The sequence below is a fragment of the Callithrix jacchus genome, chromosome 12 (assembly GCF_049354715.1).
Source record: "Callithrix jacchus isolate 240 chromosome 12, calJac240_pri, whole genome shotgun sequence".
Classification (NCBI taxonomy): Eukaryota; Metazoa; Chordata; class Mammalia; order Primates; family Cebidae; genus Callithrix; species Callithrix jacchus.
Window position 1 is genome coordinate 76,780,388 of NC_133513.1, and position 8,132 is coordinate 76,788,519.

The 8,132-nt window shown below is 30.9% G+C and overlaps 2 non-coding genes across 2 annotated transcripts; one reads left to right on the top strand and one right to left on the bottom strand.

Moving 5' to 3' along the window:
* Positions 1-4,419: 4,419 nt before the first annotated feature.
* LOC118146477 (U6 spliceosomal RNA) lies at positions 4,420-4,526 on the bottom strand. The gene has a single exon (XR_004732339.3). It is a non-coding gene; the product is annotated as a U6 spliceosomal RNA (small nuclear RNA).
* Positions 4,527-7,788: 3,262 nt separating this feature from the next.
* LOC118146480 (U6 spliceosomal RNA) lies at positions 7,789-7,895 on the top strand. Its single transcript, XR_004732342.1, has one exon. It is a non-coding gene; the product is annotated as a U6 spliceosomal RNA (small nuclear RNA).
* The last annotated feature ends 237 nt before the right edge of the window (positions 7,896-8,132 follow it).

The window sequence follows — 8,132 nt, forward strand, 5'->3', positions numbered from 1 at the left end:
AATATAATTCTATTTCTATTCACCAGTTTTACTCAAACTTGAACAATATATGTGTCATTGTAACAAAATAAAATCATATTATTTCCTAAATAGTGACAAATTATATTTATTTTAACATTAATGTCATATGTATAAATTTTAAACACCTTTTGCAGAGTGTTTATTCAGCTATAAAATCAAAATAAATGTATAAGGGAATTATAATCATCATGAAAACAACTATCAAAGTAATTTTTGTTTTTATTTTTACTACAATCCATAAAAGGTAAATACATCCTGGTCTATGATTGTTTGGCTACAAGCCATACTATTTCAACTAGAAACTATAAGAGCTCAAAATGTTAGATCTCTGAGTAAAGCAATTGCTGACATATATCTGTCAGCTTCATAAGCAATTGATAAAATACAAAGGATAAATTTTGAATGCTATATAGGGAGTCAACATTTACCCAGAAAGCAAAATATTAAAATGAGCCATTCTGAATGATAAACCATTGTGATTTGGAAACTAAATCAATATAAAATATTTTCTTTGAAATATGAACTCATTTCAGTAAAGCAGCAGTAGTGTGTGTGTATGCATGTGTGATATGTGCATGTATTATATGGGAGCTTTTAAACTGATGTTGTTATTTAGCATTTTGAAATTCTAATGCATTGCAGATCCTCTCACAAAGAGAAAAATAATATCAATGACAGGGAGATCCTGTTTTGTCTAACAACTAGGCCATATTTTGTTTTTTCCAAAGAGGATCAGTTATACAAGTCATAAATAGTACAAATCCCTGTAAAATTGCTTTTGTTCTTTTTAAGACTCTTCTATTAGCAAAACAATAATAATCACCTGTTAAGGGTGATTAATAATTTAAGAATATAAAACAAAACAGAACAATAAAAAAAGCTTCAGCAAACATATGGGTTATTTTTTTGCCCTTGTTTTTTGTTTTTATTTTTTGTTTTCTCTCTTTTTTTCATATTTTTCACAAATAGCCTATGGAATCCATGATATGAATGTATTTTCTGAAAATGTGATACAGAAATGTAGGGCTTTCAACTATCTGTCACTTTAAATCATTTTTTAGAGAGAAAAATAGTGAACATGAGAAATTGAGCAAAAATTTTATTTTACCATCAATAAACTTGGGCATATTGATCTTGCTCAAAGTTAAAGTACATATTTTAGAACAATGCCAAAAAAGTGACTGATCACATAGCAAATTTTGAAGAGAAAATAATATAAAATAATATTTTTGTCAAAAATATTGTGTAAATATAATACACACACACACACAAACACACACACACATATATATATATATATGTAATCTATTTCTGTTCACCAGTTTTCCTCAAATGTAGACACTATATGGGCCATTTTAACAAAATAAAATCACATTATTTCCTGAATAGTGACAAATTATATTTATTTTAACATTAAGGTCATATGTATAAATTTTTAACACCTTTACAGAGTGTTTATTCAGCTATAAAATAAAAATAAATTTACATATGAATCACAAACAAAACCACCAAAGCATGAAAAATTCTAATTAACAGTATTTTATCATGGTGGACGATTAACTGGAAATAAATCATAATTTTGGACATAAATTTTTAAAATGTTCATCTGTTAGATTTTTAATCTTTTAATTTCTTATCTTTTTGACTTCAATAATATTGTAGTTTTATTCTTTTTACAGGATTCTAGGGCATTGCAACATAAAATTAATAATGGTAAGTTTATGGTTGCTAGGTAAAAATAAGTCAGAGTTCAAACTTAACCAAAATCCCCTTAACAACTTACTGCCTTTTTTAAGGGTATCTGATTTAATAACACTGAAGCTGTATTTTCCACTTAATATAATGTCATTAAAAATTCAGTGTTAATAAAAATGTATACTAAATAGATACCTAATCCAAATTTTCTCTTAGAAACAAAAGATCTATTGCATATGTTACATTACTTTGTAGGAAAATATAACAAACTGATACGTCTAGGTGTGTGATAAAATTTCAAGAACTGTACTAAATCAAAATGTAAATAAATGCTGTTTTTTAAAAATAAGCTTTATTTAAGCTTTATTGAATTATAATTTTCATAAAATACAACTCACCAATTGTAAGGATACAATTTAATATGCTTGAATTTTATAGTTGTTTAAATACAAAAATAATTATAAGATGTTTCAATTACCGCAAAAAACAATTCCACTGTGCCCTTCTGCAGTCAGCTTTATATTTTGCTCTTATCTCTGGCAATCTCTGATCTGTGTTCTGTCATAATAGTTTACTTTTCTTAGAATTTAACATACATTCAATCAAACATATATAGTGGTTTGTATATGGCTTCTTTCCACAGCTTAATAAAGATTCATTCCTGTTTTTTGTTCTTTTTTTTTCTTTCCTTTTTGCTGAATAGTAATTCATTCTATAACACAATTTCTTTCTCCATTCACATGTTGATGACTATTTACATTCTTTTCAGTTTTGATGGCAAAGAATAAAGCTGTTATTCACATATGCATAAACAGCTTTATGTGAACATATTTTTTTCTGGATCTTATGGTATGTTAACTTTACAAAAACATGCAAAGTGTTGTCAAAGTGGCTGGAGCAGTATGCACTCCCACCAAAAGCATAGGAGTTCCCCTTCTCTATTGTCTTATCAGCTCCTGGTATTGCGAATTCTTTTGAATTTTTAATTTTAGATATTCTAGTGGATGAATAAAAAAATTGGAGTGACTTTAATTTCGTGAGAAATGATGTTCACATATTCTTGATATTTGTAAATGTTCTTTAGTAAAATTCAAACTCAAATATGTACCCATTTTTATTATTGGGTTTGGATTTTCTTAATATGGAGACTTTATATATTCTGAAAGTAATTTTACCAGATATATATTTTACAAATATATTTTGCATTTGTGGCTTGACATTTACTCTTCTTTTTTTTTTTTGAGACTGAGTTTCACTCTTGTCACCAGGCTGGAGTGCAATGGCATGATCTCAGCGCAGTGCAAGCTCCACCTTCTGGGTTCAAGTGATTCTCCTGCCTCAGTCTCTGGAGTTGCGGAGACTTCAAGCATACGCCTCTATGCTCGGCTAATTTTTTTGTATTTTTAGTAGAGATGAGGTTTCACCATTTTGGCCAGGCTGGTTTCTTGACCTCAAGTGATCCACCTGCCTCAGCTTCCCAAAGTGTTGGGATTACAGGGGTGAGCACTGGGCTGTCATTTACTCTTAACAGCACCAGTTTAAGAACAAAGTTTTAAATTTTAACAAAATATGATGTATTAATTTTTTTCTGGTAAATTCTTCATTTTGTAGCCTATATAAGAAAACCTGTACTTTTTTGGAAGTTTTATGATTTTGGCTCTTACTTTTCTGTCTGCAGTCCTTTCTTGTTCCTAGAGTAAGAGAAGGGTTCAGTGCCTTCCAATTGAGCTAAAATCATCTGTTGATTATTTGTTTCTCTTTGCATTACATTGAACAATAATATCAACAGAAGTATACACCTATTTCTGGATTCTTTTTTCTCTTTTCCTCTGTGTATTTAAACCTATGTCAAAACCAAACTGTCTGATTTATAGTTTGTTTTTTTTTAAACTAAGTCAGTTTTTAAACTTAGTTTTTTTTTAAACTAAGTCAGTTTTTAAACTAAGTCAGTTTTTAAACTGTTAGTTTTTTTAAACTAAGTTTTTAAACTAAGTTAGTATTTTTTTTTTAAACTAAGTATACTTAGTTACTTTTATTCAAAATGGTTCTGGTTAGTTTAGTTCTGAGGACTAAGCTCTGATTTTTCATCCTGCCCAAATTCCTATCTAAGGGGTCCAGGGAGTCATGCCCTACAAACCATAAATTCTCATCAAATGGATTTTATTTGACCCTGTATATCATGACTTGCTTTCCAATCTCACTCTGGGATAGCAAGGAAGAAAATAAAAATGTTTTACCCTAAAATATATTTCATTGCCATACCTTGAAATTGCCCTGCAAAGTCTCTTGTGGGAAAAACCCACATTCTATAACCCCTTTCTGCTTTGTTTCCCCCGCCTCCTCCCTCCCCTCCTTTAACAACAACAAAAAGGTTTCACTTTTTCTTTGTCTTTATGACTTAAAAAAATAATTTCTCAGATAGCATGGGCTAGGACCTACAATGCAACAGTGATTAGAAGTGCTGAAAGTGGATATTGTTGCCTTGACTCAAATACTTGGGATAAAAAAATCAGTATTCAACTTTATATTATAATGAGTTATAAAAAATTAGCAGTTTTTGAAATATATGCCTGTTATTAGTTTGAAAAAGTTACCTATTATAATTAATTTGTTGAGATTTATTACCATAAATTTGTATTAACTTTTGTCAAGCTGTTTTCTCTGTATGTTGTGAGGATCAAATGGACTTTTTTTTTTTTTTTTTTTAATATGGAACGCTTCATGAATTTGCGTGTCATGCTTACGCAGGGGCCATGCTAATCTTCTCTGTATCGTTCCAATTTTAGTATATGTGCTGCCAAAGCGAGCACCAAATGGCCTTTTTTAATTTTTAGTTTGGTTATAAGCATTGTGAAGTACATTGATTAATTTGCAATTGTTAGACATCGTGAACTTCCAATCTATGTCAGTATGTTCAGCTCTCTTATTCTTTACTTCTCCATTTTAAAGTTTAACTTCTTTGTAGTTTCAGTAAACAACCTTTTCCACCAGTTCTCATCAGTAGTTCACATCTGTTCCCCCAGTCCCCTGCTCCGTCCTGACTTATCCCGGCCACCTGCTCAGGTTACCTGATCCAGTCACCTGCTTTGACCCCTGGCTCACTACTCTTAGCCCATAACTGTCCTTCCCACCAAACTACCATGCAGCCACTCCAGCTCGTATCCCTTTAAAATAGCCAATTGGGATTAATCTAGATGGTGTGGTCTAACCCTAGCCAATAGGGGATAACACAGCAGCAAGGATGACCCCGTCAGGAAAAAGTACTCCTTTCCCTCCCATGTCCAGGTGTGCACTCACCACTGTTTCATCTTTGAGCTGCACCCTTCTATAGAAGTAAATTGCCTTGCAGAGGAAATTTATATTTGAGTACTACTTCTTTTGAGATATTGAAAATTTACATGTGAAACAATGTTAAACCAATTTTACATTCCTAGAGTAGTATTACTATTTGGTATTCAAATATCATCTTACTTATTTTTTATTAGTTGCCAGATTTGACGTTTTAAAATGTTACTATATGTTTATCTAAGCTCATGTGAGATATTAGCTTATAATTTTCTTCTAATGGCTTTGCCTAGTAGTATTGTTAGAATAAAGTGGGTCTCATAAGATGAGTTAGGAAATGTTTCCTACTCATTTTTTCAGAAAAGTTTGTATAAAATTTATAATAGCACTTCCTTAAATATTTACTATGTCTTCATTTGTATTATTTATTTTTTAAATATTTAAAATTAGTATATAAAGCCATTGTGTTTTGAGATTTTCATTGTGACATTTTTAACAGCAAATAAATTTCTTAATTGACACAGTTCTTCAGACTATTTTTAAATGAACTTTGATAATACATGTCTTTCAAGGAATTAGCTCATTTCGTCTATGCCATCAAATTTAATGTCATACTGTTATTTATGATATATTGTCATTATATTTTTAACTTCTGTAAGAGATGTTTTCATTTCTGACATTGGTAATTTTATTTTCTTACATTTTTCTTGGCCATTGAGTTATAGGTTTACAACTTTGATTGATCTTTTCAAAGCACCATCATTTGACTTCATTTTATCTATTGTTTTTCTGATTTATATTTTACTATTTTTATAAGCTATGTTTATTATTTTTTCTTCTACTTGTTTTTTTTAACTCACCTGTTTTCCAGTTTTTAAGGGAAAGCTGTTTTTCTTATTTTTCAATGTAAGTATTTTTACTATACATATCCCTTAAAGCATTGCTTTTGCTTCATTAGATACAGTTTGATATGTTTTTCTATTCCTTTAATTTTACTTAACATATTTTCTAATATACATCCTAATTACTCCTTTGACCCATCTTCTTTTAATAGTATGCTTTTTAATTTTCAAAAATTTGGGGATTTTAGAGCTTTTCAAAAATTTGAAGATTTTAGTTCTAAAGTTTAGAAATTTTAGATCTTCTGATTTGTGTGATTTCTGACACCAATTTGCTATCATTTTTATAACTCTTATTCTGCATGTCTTTTTTTTCTGTTTCTGATAAGTGTTCTGTTTACCATTTATTCTCAGCAATTTGATTATGATGTACTTTTCTAGAGTTCTATACACTCATTTTCTGTCTCAATCACTGAGCATCTTGTACTTGTGGATTTATAGTTTTATATTTCTTCAAATATATTTGTAATCCTCTTCTTACAAAAGTCCAGAAATGTGTGTTAGTTTGCTGATATTTTTCCGTATGTCACAGGATGCTCTACTGAAGTTTTGTTCTTTATTTCAGATATGTTGTTTTTCTGTATTCAATTTTATATATTTTTTCTTCTGGAATATTCTTCTTTTAATCTTATCCAATATATATTTTTTCAGATGTCATATTTTTCATTTCCAGCATTTTCAGTTTTTAGAAACTATTTATTTTTCATATCATAGTGCTCATGTTTTCCTCTATATTCTTTAGCATATAGAATATATATATTTCTTGAACAAATAAAATATGTTTATAATTACTCTACTAGTTTTTTAAATCTTTTGATTGCTAAATTCATCCTCTCTATGATTTTTGTGTCTGTTTCTATTAGTTGTCCTTTGATGATTAGTCATACGCTCCTGCTTTTTCACACGTCTTAGTTCATTTATGTTGCTATAGCAGAATACCATAGACTGGATAATATCTAAAGAATAAAAATTCCCTTTCTCAGAACTTTGGAGGCTGGAAAATTCAAGACCAAAGTATTCACAGGTTTGTTTTTGGTGAAGTCTGATCTCTGTTTTTAAGATGGCACCTTGAATGCTATGTCCTCCAAATGGAAGGGACTCAGTGTCCTTGTATAGCAGAAGAGTGAGAAAACAAAGCAACTCTCTCCATTAAGCCCCATTATAAGAGCACCTAATTCCTTTCATGATTACTGAGTCCTCATGGCCTAATCGTCGGTTAAAGATCTTACCTCTTAATGCAACAACATCTGAATTTTGGAAGAGACACATTTAAACCAAGCAACAGGGCTGGTAATATTTGTTTGGATGCTAGACATTGTAAAATTTACATTGTTATTTGCTTGACTGTGTTGTGTTTGTTTTTTTAGAGAGAGTTAGATTTTATTCTGGCACAGAGCTAAGTGACTTCTAAGTAGTTAGGTATCTACAAGACTTGCTTTTTAAAGCTTTGTTAGGGTGGGTATACATTCGCCTACTTAGTCAAAGTTCTTTTGAAGACTATTGAATGCTTCCCTAGTTGGAATTTCTTCCCCTCTGACTAGTGGAAATATATAATATTTTCACTTTTCTGTTTACTCCAGAAATTGCTCTGCCTATTTTTTCATGTGTGTGTGTGTGTGTGTGTGTGTGTTTCTCCACATGGCCTAGAACAGTTACCTCTTATCCACACACATATCAATATACTTGGATAAAGACTAAAGAGTATTATTCACAAAGATACCTGGAGCTTTCCTATGCAATTCTCTTTTCTTGTGTATTCTACACCACAAATCTTAGCATTTCTGCCCTTTGGAATCTTGGAGTCTCCTCAACTCAGAAATGGTGAGAGTGTAAATTAGTTCAACCATTGTGGAAGAAAAAGTGGCAATTCTTCAGGATCTAAAAACAGGTGCTCACTTTGGCAGCACATATACTAAAATTGGAATGATACAGAAAAGATTAGCATGGCCTCTGTGCAAGGATGACATGCAAATTCATGAAGCGTTTCATTTTTTCAAAAAGGAATGAACAAAGTCTCCAAGAAATGTGGGACTATGTGAAAAGACCTCACCTACATTTGATAGGTGTACCAGAAGGGGACAAAGAGAATGAATTCAAGCTGGAAAATACTCTTCAGGATATTATCCAGGAAAATTTCCCCCATCTAGCAAGGCAGGCCAACACTCAAATCCAGAAAATACAGAGAACACCACACAGATACTCCGCAAGAAGAGCAACCCCAAGGCACATAAT